Source organism: Ursus arctos, unplaced genomic scaffold (assembly GCF_023065955.2).
Source record: "Ursus arctos isolate Adak ecotype North America unplaced genomic scaffold, UrsArc2.0 scaffold_2, whole genome shotgun sequence".
Lineage (NCBI taxonomy): Eukaryota > Metazoa > Chordata > Mammalia > Carnivora > Ursidae > Ursus > Ursus arctos.
Genome location: NW_026622874.1, coordinates 18,204,544 through 18,217,706, shown reverse-complemented (window position 1 = coordinate 18,217,706; position 13,163 = coordinate 18,204,544). Strand labels below are relative to the sequence as shown.

Genomic DNA, 13,163 nt, shown 5'->3' with positions numbered 1-13,163 from the left:
CTTGAAAGGGCAGGGCAGAGAGCGTAGACACAGCCTTTTATTTGGGCTTCTTGAATATTGAAACATTGGTTAGCTCCTTAGGCTCATATAATGGAAACTTGATCAGGAGATGAAATCGGGAAAGGAGAGTGTGCGAGGTGCGTTCATCTTCTCTGTGGGTTTTTTTTTCATATTCTCATTACACGAAACCTCAGGAATAGGTGGGAGATTAGCTCTTGATTGGTGAGCATGAACTGCAAGACTTGTAAGTGGGTGTGTCTATGTTGACGTGTCATGTATGAGAGTTGAGAGAGAGAAGGATTTCAAAACAGAACATCAGGCTTCTGAATCCGAAGGGGCAGAAGGAGAAGAGAGCAAGTGGAGACACTGGTGTACACGCTCCCACCCCCGTTCCAGCAGCGCGTCTGTCTGGCGTGTGGCAGGCATTCACCAAATATTTGCTTGCTCTGAATAAATAGATGGTTTGTATTCTCGTCCCTGTGTTGAGGATGACCTCTATGACCGGTGGATTCTGGATTTGTTTACCCTCTGAGAATTTATTCAGGAAAACAAGGAATAAGTGAGACTACCTTTGTCAGGAGTTCCCTTAGAGTGGTCACCTATCCTTGCAAAGAATGACCCAGAGGACTTGGGGTAGTGGTAGCACCTGGTAGCCCACCCTGGCTGTGGCTTAGAATCACTTGGGGGAGATTTGAAAACATACGGTTGCCAGGCTGGACCTCACTCCACACCGATCAAATCAAAATTCTGGGGGGCAGGGCCTGGGTGTTGGGGTTTTTCTTTTCAATGACTCTCCGGATGGTTCTAAGCACTGGACAAAGGCATCTGTAGGTGGGAAGGCGGTGGCACCTGCCAGGAGCCTTGGTCTGCAGTTGGCCAGAGGTAACGAACTGCAGGTCTCACCTGCATGAGGGTGGAATTGCGTCAGCCACCCTTAGGTTTCCAGGACTATTTCCAAGAGACCTCTCCGAGCTTGGATGGAAGACAGCCCAGCACCGGGACAGCGAAGGTGCTGGAAGGATGGCTGCAGAGGAAGGAGGTAAGCTTTAGTAATTGGAACAGGCACTGAACTTTCTACTACTTCATTGCTATAATTTTGAGGTTTTCCATACCATGGTGAGTAAGGAAGGGGAAGGGCGCTGACGTATCCTGGAGCCATGAAGGTGCTGGGCTGGGTCAGTGGAAGACTCCATTGCCTCTTGCAAAGGCTGCGAAAGTTCCCCTGAGATCTGGGTCCCCTCAGCAGCTGCACCGCACCCCGGGACTCCCACTGTCAAGCCCATTAAGATGATCAAAGAGTCACTGGAGAGTTGTGAGAGCCTCTGAAGAGTTTGTGGAGTGTGACTGTGACCATGGGAGCATATTTCATCTTGCCCTGAACCTGACTGCTGAGGGATGATTCACTTGTGTTTTCAACAGGACGAAGGTAGTGGTCAGTCACGCCGCTCCCAGCACTCTGCTGGTTAGCAAACTGCATCCTAGAAAAGCTACCTGAGGCTTCTACAGGCAGCCTGTCTCCTTCGAGATGTAAAATGCTCCCTCAGTGTAGGATATTTTGGGGTCCCTTACTGAGTTTCAGGAGACCAGGGAAGACGTAGGCTCAGGGAAGGAAAATTTTCATTGTTCTCGAAGCAGGAGAATTAGATTATCAACATAAACCCTTCTCTAAAACGCCTTTGAGCCAGCACTCTGCTTCCTGCTGCCGGCCTCGTCCTCTGGAATCTTTCTGCAACCCTCCCCGCCTCCACCCCATTCCGTCTCTCCCGCTCTCCTCCCGAGGACGATTCCATCTCAACCGTATGCACTTGATAGAATCTCGCACACGGGCGCATTTATTATTGACCAGCTGCTTTATCTTGGATCGTATGTCACAAGTAGTCAAGACTGTAGCTGTTGAAGGTACTTTCACAGATTTAAGATGAAGAAACAGTATCCATATAGTTCCGGAGTCAAGAAGTCTGATAGCAGCCAGTGCGAGAGGAAAAAAAAAAAAAAAAAGAAAGAAAGAAAAGAAAAAAAGCATAAGACTCTTGGAGAGTGGAATTTTACTCACTGGAGCCAGCTTGGACTTTAGATATGAAACGTTTGATTTATAGTTTCTATTTCACTCTGATAGAAAACTCTGCGTACCCTTATTGGAAGGTCGAATGTGTTGGGTTCTTTAGCTAAGGTAGCTGTTAAAATTTATTTCACATTCAAGGAAAGGGGCACTTGTTATTCACCATGTTCCCATTTTAATTATGATTTTCCTGGCATCATTTTTAACAAGAATAACCTAAGGCCTGCAAGGAGTGATTTCCCCTAATCAGTTCCTAAAGCCGCCCTCCCCCCTCCAACGAGTGGCTGCCGTTCCAGTGCCCCAGACGAAATGAAATGGGGAATTGAGCAATTACCTGGTGAATCTGAACAGTGTAGAGTCAGCAGTCAATTAGAATAGTTCAATTACAAAAATCCTTTTTTCTCCCTTCTTCTTTTGCTCTGTCGAATTATCACCTTAACTCTTGCTACTCCCTCCGCCCTGTGTGGACACTGCTTCTCATCCTTCTGCGTCTGCTGACCCCGAGCACTCCTGGCTGGACGGCTGTGGCTCCTCGGCTCGCCTAGCCCCCCTCTCCACTCCTTTCCGGAAGAGGCCTCACGTTCGTACTCCCCCTGAGAGAGTGGGCTCAGAACTGAGCACCCCCTCGTGTCAGGCCGACCCCTGAATTGTCACCTCATTTCCCAGGTGGGAGTCCACATCCCCATTGGTCTCTCAGACTGTGGGCCTGGGCTTCTAGAACATCCCTCATTCTGAAGACGGTCTTTGCACACCCAGCGCTTATCACAAGTGAATGCCTTAATCCCATCACCTGTTTCACCCACCCCCACCCACCTGCCCTCTGGTAACCATCAGTTTGTTCTCTGTAGTTAAGAGTCTGGTTTTTGTTTGTCTCTTTTTTTCTTTGTTTGCTCATTTGTTTTGTTTCTTAAATTCCACGTATGTGTGAAATCATATGCTGTTTGTCTTTCTCTGACTGCCTTATTTCACTCAGCCTTATACCCTCTAGGTCCGTCCACGTTGTTGCAAATGGCGAGATCTCATTCTTTTTTATGGTGGAATAATATTCCATTGTATAGACATACCACTTCTTTATCCACTCATCTCTTGATGGACACTTGAGTTGCTTCCATACTTTGGCTATTGTAAATAATGCTGCAATAAACATAGGGGTTCATATGTATTTTCAAATTAGTGTTTTCATTTTTGGGGGTAGATACCCAGTAGTGGAATTACTGGATTATATGGTAATTCTATCTTTAAGTTTTTGAGAAAATTCCATACTCTTTTCCAGAGTGGCTGTACCAGTTTGCATTTCTACCGACAGTGTACAAGGGTTCCTTTCTCTTCACATCCTCACTAGGAACAGCTCTCTCTCTCTCTCTTTTTTTTTTATTCTAGCCACTCTAACAGGTGTGGGGTGGTATCTCATTGTCATTTTGATTCGTATTTCCCTGATGATGAGTGATGTTGAGCATCTTTTCATGTGTCTGTTGGCCATCTGGATGTCTTCTTCGGAAAAATGTTTATTCAGGTCCTTTGTCCATTTTTAAATCAGATATTTTTTTGGTGTTGAGTTGTGAAAGTTCTTTGTATATTTTGGACATTAACCACTTAACATATCATTTGCAAATATCTTCTCCCATTATGTAGGTCGCCTTTTCATTTTATTGATGGTTTCCTTTGCTGTACAAAAGCTTTTTATTTTGGTGTAGTTCCGATAGTTTAATTTTGCTTTTGTTTCCCTTGCCTGAGGAGACATATCTAGAAAAATGTTTCTATGACTGATGTCAAAGAAATTACTGCCTCTGTTTTCTTCTAGGGGTTGTATGGTTTCAGGTCTCATGTTTAAGCCCTTAACCTATTTTGAATTTATTTTTGTGTATGGTGTAAGAAAGCGATCCAGTTTCCTTCTTGTGCATGCAGCTTACCAGTTTTCCCAGCATCATTTGCTGAAGAGACTGTCTTTTCCCCATTGTATATTGTTGTCTTCTTTCTCATAGATTAATTGGTCATATAATGTGGGTTTATTTTTGGGCTCTCTATCCTGTTCCATGGGTCCCCGTGTCTATTTTTGTGCCAGCAATGTACTATTTTGATTACTACAGCTTTGTAGTGGATCTGCAAAAATCTAGGATGGTGATGCCTCCAGCTTTGCTCTTCTTTCTCAAGATTGCTTTGGCTATTAGCGGTCTTTTGCGGTTCCATACAAACTTTAGGATTATCTGTTCTAGTTCTTGAAAAACGTTGCTGATATTTTGATACAGATTACATTAACCCGGTAGGTTGCTTGGGTAGGATGGGCATATTAACAATATTGGCTGTTTCCATCTGTGAGCGTGGAATATCTTTCCACTTGTTTGTGTCTTCTTCAGTTTCTTTCATCAGTGTTTTATAGTTTTCAGACTACAGGTCTTTCACCTCCTTGGTTAAGTTTATTCCTAGGTGACAATATATACTTCTAACCCTTAAGGAATATATATTTGTTTGCTAGGGCTTGCCTAGCAAAGTACCATAACCTGGGTGAAATTTATTGCCTCGTAGTTCTGGAGGCTAAAACTCTGAGATCAGGTGATTGGCGGGATTGATTCCTTCTGAGGGCTGTAAGGAAGACTCTGTTCCAGGCTCCTTTCCTAGGTTTGTTGATGGCCATCTTCTCCCAGTGTCTTCGTATTTTCTTCATATTGTCTTCCTTCTATGCATGTCTATGTCTGGGTCCAAATGTCCCCTTTTTTATAAGGACGCCAGTTATATTGGATTAGGGACCCATCTGCTACAGTATGACTTCATTTTAACTTATTACATCTACCATAACCTTATTTCCAAATAAGGTCACATGCTGAGGTGCTGGGGTTTAGGACTTCAACATATTGTTTTTGGGGGACACAATTCAACCCATAAGAGCCTGCATCATTTTGTGGGGGTGATAATGATAGTGAGAGATGTTCATATATGTTCACTGTGGACCCACTATGGGGAGTAGTTCCCTTTTCTTCACTTTTCAGGCAGACACGCCCTCAAGACAGCTACCATTTATCAAGCAAAAACTATGTACCAGGAACTGTTTGCATTTCTTGAGCACTTCCTATGGATTGAACACTGTTTAGTGATTTATGAGCATTGACACCATCCTATGAAGACACCGAGGCCCAGCGGGGTCAATACACGGCCCAGCTTCACGTGGTAAGGAAAGAGAAGCAGAGCAGGTGTATTTTATAGGAACGGAATTACTTCACCCTTCTACCCCTACCTTCCTGCTACACCAGGCTCTCGATGGAGGATCTCTCCATTGTTTTAGCCCCTGCCCCTCCCAGGGCACAGCTGGCAGGGATTACTACTATGTGCAGAAGCCCTATTGCTCCAGGCTTCTAATCCTCATGGACAGAGCCTCTGCCCCTACGTGCTCTTAAAATAGGCTCCTCCCATCTATTTCAGATCCTATTTATTGCCTTCACTGTATCTTTCAATATAATTCTTTTTTATTATGTTCAGTTAGCCACTGTATAGTATACCATTAGTTTTTGATGTAGTGTTCAGTGATTCATTATATTCACTTGCGGACTTGCGTATTGTCTGTCTTCCTGATAGGTGGGGACCAGCAGTGCTGGTGCCTAGCACCCTGCCTGGCCCGTGGAGGCATTCCAGAAAGACCTTTGAGTAAATGGATTATGCTATGGAGAAAGCAGATTTCTTTGGAGCCTTCTCAAAAACAGGATTTTTTTTTAAAAGCACAGGGTGCAAAAGATTCTAGGAACACATATATTAAATAATGGAGTAAAAATGAGACATTTAGAGCATCATCGCCGGTCCCTAGCACAGTTGTGGAGGACGCTGAAGACGTGGCTCTCTGCACTAAAGTCATATTACAGCATTTATTGATAATTATCATCCCAACTGGAACAAAGAATGCTTATATGGCTCTAGCAATGTAGCTGTTAGGTTTCAGTTTCACGGAGAGTACTGACTTTTCACCCAGGGTCCCAGCAACACTGTCTCCTGGCAGTGACCCACTCCCACTGCTTGTGAGAACAAGCCGCATATTTGAGGCAAACCTGACTGGTCCTTGGTCACTTTGGAGGAGGGTGTAATTCATGTCCACGGCACCGCTGGGCTGGTGGAGCAGAGAGGGTGGGGCTGGCCGTTGGAAGGCTTGGGTTCTCACCTGTGAGCGCCCACAGGCAGCTCATAATTTATGTTCACATTGGGCGTCCTCATTTGGAAAAAGGGGTAAATGATTCCTGCCCGGTCTGTCTCACAGGCCATTGCAGGGTTCAATTAAGATAATGCACAGAGAAGTGCTTCTGACCCAGCATATATACGTATGAAGAGTAATTACCTGGGAGCCCAAGGCAGAGTGGAAGGAACAGGAGCATTGGGATCTGACAGGCCCGGGCGCAGATCCTAATTCTACTTGTTAACTGTGATTTGAGTTATTTAAACATCTCTGTGCTTCAGTTTTGTCATCTGTGAAATGGGGAGAATAATATCGACTTTGCATGTTTATGAGGATTAAAGGGAATGATATTTGAGAAGCCCTAGGCACATCGTAGGTGTGGTAGTAATATTTTCCCATTTATTTTACTTTGTCACTTAATCGGCTGATGCTATTGTATCAGTTTTCTCGGCTGTCATAATGAATCACCACAAATTTAGTTACTTAAAAGAATACACATTTATTATCTCTTAGATCTGTAGGTCAGAAGTCCAGTGGACTCTGTAGGTTTCTCTGCCTGTCTTGTGAGACTGAAGTCAAGGTGTCGGTAGGCTCTGGGGGATAATTTCCCTCTAGGCTCATTCATCATGTTGGCAGAATTGAGTTCCATGAGGCTGTAGGACTGAGGTCCCATTTTCTCCGTGGCTGGAGGCTGGGGAATTATTCTCAGCTGCTAGAGGCCCCCCACCTTGCTTGGCTTGTGGCCTCCTTCCTCCATCTTCGGGGACAGCAACAGTTGGGGGAGTCTTTCTCACACTGCATTACTTTGACCTCCTTTTCTGTTTCCCTATTCCTTTTTTAAGGGCCCATGTGATGTGATTATATTGAACCCACCTGGATAATCTGGGCTAATCCACAGCCCTATCTTAAAAGTCTGTAACCTTCATTTCATCTGCAAAGCTCCTTTTGCATGTGACCATATTGTGCCAATGTAATACCATCACGAGTTCCAGGGACAGGAACGTGGACATCTTTGGGGGCATTATTCTTCCTACCACAACCAGATGTTGATGGCCTGTTGTTTTATATGTATTAATAATGTCTTCTCAATGAGATCTAATATTCAAAATACTGAACTCAATGCCTGGCATAGAGTAAGCTCTTGATCAATATTAGCTTCTGTTTTTGCTTTTGATAAGCACATGACAATAAGTCTCTTATTTTCTCCGCAGGTCCTGGCAAAGCCACCTGATTAAGGGAGACCTCCCATACAATCCCTCTTTAGTTTTCTCCAGAAAGTCTTTCTGATCCCAGACCTTGCTTGCCAGGCTGGATTCAGTGCCAATCCTCTGTGTTCCCAAATCACAACACTTACCTTGTTTAGTCCTTCATGTCTCTTTACTTGCAACTCTTCCGCCAGACCCTGAGCTTTTTGAGGACAGAAACTAAATACATTTTTTCTGGTATCATTTCGTAGAGTGCCTGGTGCCTTGTAGGCACTCAATAAATGTTTATTAAATACATGAATGATGAGAAAATCTGTAATTAAAAATAATTGATGAAATGATTATTGGTTGGAATGCATCCCTAAACAACATGAATATTGAAACATTCACTTAAGAAGGGGACAATGTATGCCCAGAGATGCTGTACTTTCTAAGAGAGTTGTCTTTACATAGAGGTTTCTTGAAAAATAAATATAGGTTGTGCTTTTGAATTGTTCAGACCCAGATCTTGTGGAGAATGTCATTTCTAAAATTGCCACAGGGCGCCTGGGTGGCTCAGTGGGTTAAACGTCAGACTCTTGATTTTGGCTCAGGTCATGATCTCAGGGTCGTGGGATCTGGCCCTGCATTGGGCTCTGCACTCAGTTTCTCCCTCTGCTCCTCTCCCCACTCATGCTCTGTCTATCTCTAAAACAAACCAACAAATAAATAAAATATTTTTAAAAAAGAAGAGTAAAGTTGCTGCAGACTCCTGGTACTTATTGCACGTGGAACTTACTAAATAATTTTGTCACTTTTTTTCTCTGAATGCATCAGAGAACGCACAACCAGAGCATTGAAATGAAGCCACATCAGTTTGGCTTACTCCTCGTTTGCTGACTTACTGGGTCTTATTATCTCTAACAGCAAAATTGGACCCTGGTGTTATTTCTCTTGGAAATTCACAAGTAGCTCTTACTGTTGTTTCTTGGTTGTTGCTGTTGTTGTTTCCCTTCACACGTTGAATGCTCATTCTCTCTCCATTCTGCGAAGTGTCCTAACGATACTGCAAGGAGTTAGCAGTCAGTAATGATCGAATAGGAGCGATGTTCGTAGGGTGGTCTATTTGCCATTGCTGTGTGTGTTTGTTTTCTGTATTTTAAAATGTTGTCTACTTTGGTTTGTCAACCTGCTCACGTTGATTCCGGATCAGTCTGGGCCAGGATCCCTTCACAGCTGTTTTGAGCTTGGCTGGTCCTTTGCAATAATTGCTCCAACTCAGGGACTTTGGTCTTTTGATACTTATTTTTAGGTTCAATGTAGTCTCCATTATTTTAAAGGAACAGTTTTATTACCTGAAACAAACAACCACAAATGAAAAATTGGAGCCAAATCACAGGTCTCAGGACCCAGATGAGGAATAAAGAAAAATTGTTTATAGCCATAAACGCTTTCTTTGCAGTTTTCCTTCTGTCTATTGGGCTGGGGCACATTTCCTACCATCACAGACCAGTGATTAGGCGTTAGATTGTCTAGATGTTATAAATGTGCTGCCCTCTATTGGAAGTCTGGGAATCCTAATTTCCTTTGGATTCACTGCTCCCCTTTGGAGTCACAGCGCAGTTCAGGTGTGAGGCTCGCATGGGCCATTGAGCCGTTTTAGTGAAGCCCATTCTCAGCGGCAACCTCTGATTGACCACCCTTGCACAATTACTTGCAATGCAGCAAACGTTTATGGAACACCCACTGTGTGCTAGACGTCACAGAAGGACCTGATAGACTCGCAGGTGCCTAAAACATGCTTCCTGATTTCAAGAAGCTAATGACTGGCTAAAGGAGACAGACTTACACCAACAAAGAAGTAGAATGGAAAGCTGACTCCATGAAGGTCTGCAGCTCTAAGGACTTTTAAAGCGCTATGTTAGCAGAGGCATGACTGAAGAGTTAGGACTCAGTACTGGACTAATCGTGGTCTCCCTGCCTGGCATATGTGTGGTATGCATGATGCGGGGAAGGTGATGTAATTAGGGCGCATTGGAGGGGGGCAGCATCAGGAAGGGCTGCACCTCGCTGGCATTTTCCTCTCCTACTTAGACTGAGCGTTACTGGGAACATGGCATGTGACTTCAGCTCTGGCAAAGAGGGTGGCGTCTTGTTTGTAACTTGTCTCATGAAATGCCCCATGAAAAAGAGATATATGTTAGGATAATAATTAGAATAGTTGGACAAAAATAATTAGAATAGTTAGAATAATTTGGGGGAAATGCTGTTTACTCCTTTCTGTTCATTCTGTTATTATTTATTCATCTCTTCATTGGATAAATATATTTTAAATATCTACTATGTGCCAGTCATTGTTGTAGGCCCTGGGGACACAGCAGTGACTGGCAGAGATCAAAGTCCCTTTCCACATGGAGCTTACATTCTATCTAGTGTGACAGACAGGCAATCAATGAAATAAGCTTGAAGCACATAGTATTTTAGAGAAGTGTATTAACTACTACGGGGAAAACAATAAAGTGGGAAAGAATATTGGAAGTGTGGGGGAGGGGAGTGTGGGAATTTTGAAAGGGAGGTCAGGGACGTTCTCACCAGATGTTAGGTTTGAGGAGAGACCCAGAAGAAGAGAGGGAGTGAGGTGGGTGTATCTCTGGCTAACGGGCAGTCAGAGGAGAGGGAGCTGTGAGCATCCAGGGTTTACGGAAGAGCAACGAGCTCAGTGTGGCCACAGCCCAGGGAGGGCGGGGAGAAGATGGGGGATGTGGGCAGAGAGGTCATGCAGGAGCAGTATTTAGGGTTTGGGGTCATAGTCAGGGCTCTGGCTTCCATTCTGAGTAAAAGGAGAAGCCGCTTCAGGGTTTTAAGGAAAGGGGTGTGGTGACCTGTTAAAGTCAATGAAGCACTCTACCCAGGGGATGGGGTTGGGAACAGATACCATCAGGAAAGAGCGGAAGCAGGGACACTGGTTGGAAGGCCCTTCCAAGAATCCAGGTGAAGGACGATGGTGGCCTGAACCGAAGTGGCAGACTGGGCTATGAGAAGTGGTCAAATTCTGGATATAGGTTGAATGTTGAGCTGACAGAATTTGCTGATAAACAAAATATGGGGTGTGGGAGAAACAGAGGAATCAAGAATGGCATTAAGCTTTTTGACCGAGGAACTTAACAGAATGAAGTTGCTGTTACATGGGTGGCAAGACAGGGAGGAGGTTGAAAGAACGTCAAGTTGCAGATGTCGCTCAGATATCTTGAGGGAGATGGGGAGTCGGCGGTCTGGCGCTAAGAGCAGAGGTGTGAGCCAGAGATACAAACCGAAGATTGTCAGCATATATCAGTCGTTAAGGCTAGGAGACTGGGTGAAGTCACCCAGAATACGAGTGTAGGCGAGGAAGAGAAGAGTGCCAGGTTGAGGCTTGGGATGAATTGAGTGTCACACTTGAATTCTCAACCCTGACCATCCCTGAAGAAATGAAACAGGTTGAACTTGTCTTTTCCCAATCTATTTGACCACAGAACCCACATTCCTCTACATAACTGTGGAAATGCTATTCCATTGAACACATTTTGAAGAAGGCCACTGTAGGCTTGAGGGGTAGCCTGGGGCCATGAGGCGAGGAACTTTCCACACTCTGCTGGGGAGTTTGGACTTTATCCTCCAGGTGGGGGGGGGGGGCTGTGGGATTTTAAGAGAAGAACTGTCAGGATTACGTGTTTTGGTGGCAGTGTGCGGGTGGCTGAGGGAGGGGAGTCTGAAGGAAGAAGACAAGCAAATAAGCAATTGCAATAGCTCGGATAAAGGATGACGAAGCCCTAAATGTAGCAGTTGTGAATGGAGAGAAAGAATCAGGTAAAAGGATATTTAGGAAGTTTAGGATCTGTAAGATTTGAAGACCAATTAGATATAGTGGGTGATGAAAAGATTCCATGATAACCCTAAGGGTTCTAGCTTGGATGGAATTTTCTATACCTGAATCCCTCAGAGAGGTCTACCAATGCAAGCTACAAGCTAACATTCCATATAATTAGCTTTTATTTTTAACGTGGTTCAAGTTATATTTTACAAAACAATGTGAATTAATGTCCGAATGATGGTGCCTTCCATTCTCGTTATTCATAAAGTCATATTCCTTTTTTGTTAACACAAAAGCATTTAAAAATGGTACTTAACAGGGTATGATAATGAATGTACAGGGGATTATAATGGCATTTTCTTTAACATTGGTGTATTTGGAATTGGTGTGTTCTAATCTCTTATGTTTGCAGAATAGAGATTTAAAAAGAAAACAGGCTATATTGACTAGAAAAATGTTCTCAGTGGTGGGGCTCCTGGGTGGGTCAGTTGGTTAAGCATCTGCCTTCGGCGTAGGTCATAGTCCCAGGGTCCTGGAATGGAGCCCTGAGTCATGTAGTCCAGTTCCCTGCTCAGTGGGGAGCCTGCCTCTCCCTCTCCCTTTGCCCCTCCCCCTGCTGGTGTGCGCTCTCTCTCTCTCTCTCTCTCTCTGTCATGAATAAAAAAAAATGTTCTCAGTGGTTGGGTTAACAATTAGGACCCATTCTCCAACATTGAAGAAAAAGTGAGAGACATTTCCAACATTGCTTCTTTTGATTTTTCTGTGTTTAGAATGCTGGTTGGGAAATGCTGACATTCCTCTGGCTACTCCGTGAGCTCTGGAAAGAAAGGATGTTTCTTTATGTAGCTCTGGTATGTTTGCAGCTTTATGCCTTTTTAAATAGCCTCTTGCTTGCAATAGTGACATCTCCCAAATGGCTTACATTCCATACCCTGAATTGAGAAGCAGAACCAAGTCGTTCAGGGTTTATGAATGATGCATAATGGCACATCTTGACTGCTAATGAAGCAGAGAGGAAAGACTTATGCTCAGACATCTAATTAATTCTTGAGAAAACAATGACCATTTTCGGGGTAGTAAATACTGGTTCTGTTCACAAATATTTCTGATTCTCTTCCCTCTAGGCACATTGTAGGATTGAATTTCCCAATCTGCCTTAGAAAAGACTCATCATAGGACTGACTTCAGCCAATGAAACGTAAGTGGAAGTGACACACTTCACCCGTGGGTGAACGAAAGCGCCAGTTCAGGATTTGGCACATTTCCTTTCCCTTGTCATGGTGGCCATGATGCTCCGGATGATGGAGGGTCTGTTCGTTTTGTTCCCGAGTGACGCCATGTGGGCGTGAGTCTCTGGTGGGTTTGCAGCCTTTATTATTTGAGGCCACTGAGGTTTGGGGTTTGTTTGTTATAAATCCCATCCTGACTCATATGCTTTTATATTTATTTACACATTTTTAAAAGGCTGCTCATATTTTCTGATTATCATATGTTCATCATGAGGAATTTTGAAAATACAGAAAAGTATCAGAAATAAACATTTACTGACCGTGCCCCCCCCCCCACACAAAAGAAATAAACATTTACTGAAATCACCAAGAAAGAAATAACTTCTATTCGTATTTTGATGTATTTTACTTCTTTCTTTCTCTTACACATATGTATTAAATATTAAAAACTAAGATCACATTATATATACAATGTTGCTCTTTAAATTTATATCAGTAGTCTTTAAAATACATACATTTGCTGCACAATATTAGTGAAGGAATGTTGTAATCTATTTTTATATTTATATTATATATTTTCTATTTATTTTATATTTTTAATAACAAAGTAATAGTTTATTTTTGTGCTTTTTTCTTGTTGTAAACAACATCCCAATGATATATTTGCTCCAATTGCTGCTTATGTCCT

The 13,163-nt window shown here is 43.4% G+C and overlaps 1 long non-coding RNA gene across 3 annotated transcripts in view; it reads left to right on the top strand.

Annotated features, from left to right (window-relative positions):
• Nucleotides 1-538: 538 nt before the first annotated feature.
• LOC123001597 (uncharacterized) overlaps nucleotides 539-13,163 on the top strand; it is an 80,651-nt gene continuing 68,026 nt past the window's right edge. Inside the window, exons 1-3 of one of the 3 annotated variants that reach the window (XR_006410653.3) lie at nucleotides 556-1,039; nucleotides 12,017-12,097; nucleotides 12,371-12,444. This is a non-coding gene — a long non-coding RNA (uncharacterized LOC123001597). Of the gene's footprint in view, nucleotides 1,040-12,016; nucleotides 12,098-12,370; nucleotides 12,445-13,163 lie in introns of all 3 variants that reach the window. The other 2 variants (XR_008960395.1, XR_006410654.3) reach the window with 2 other exon arrangements.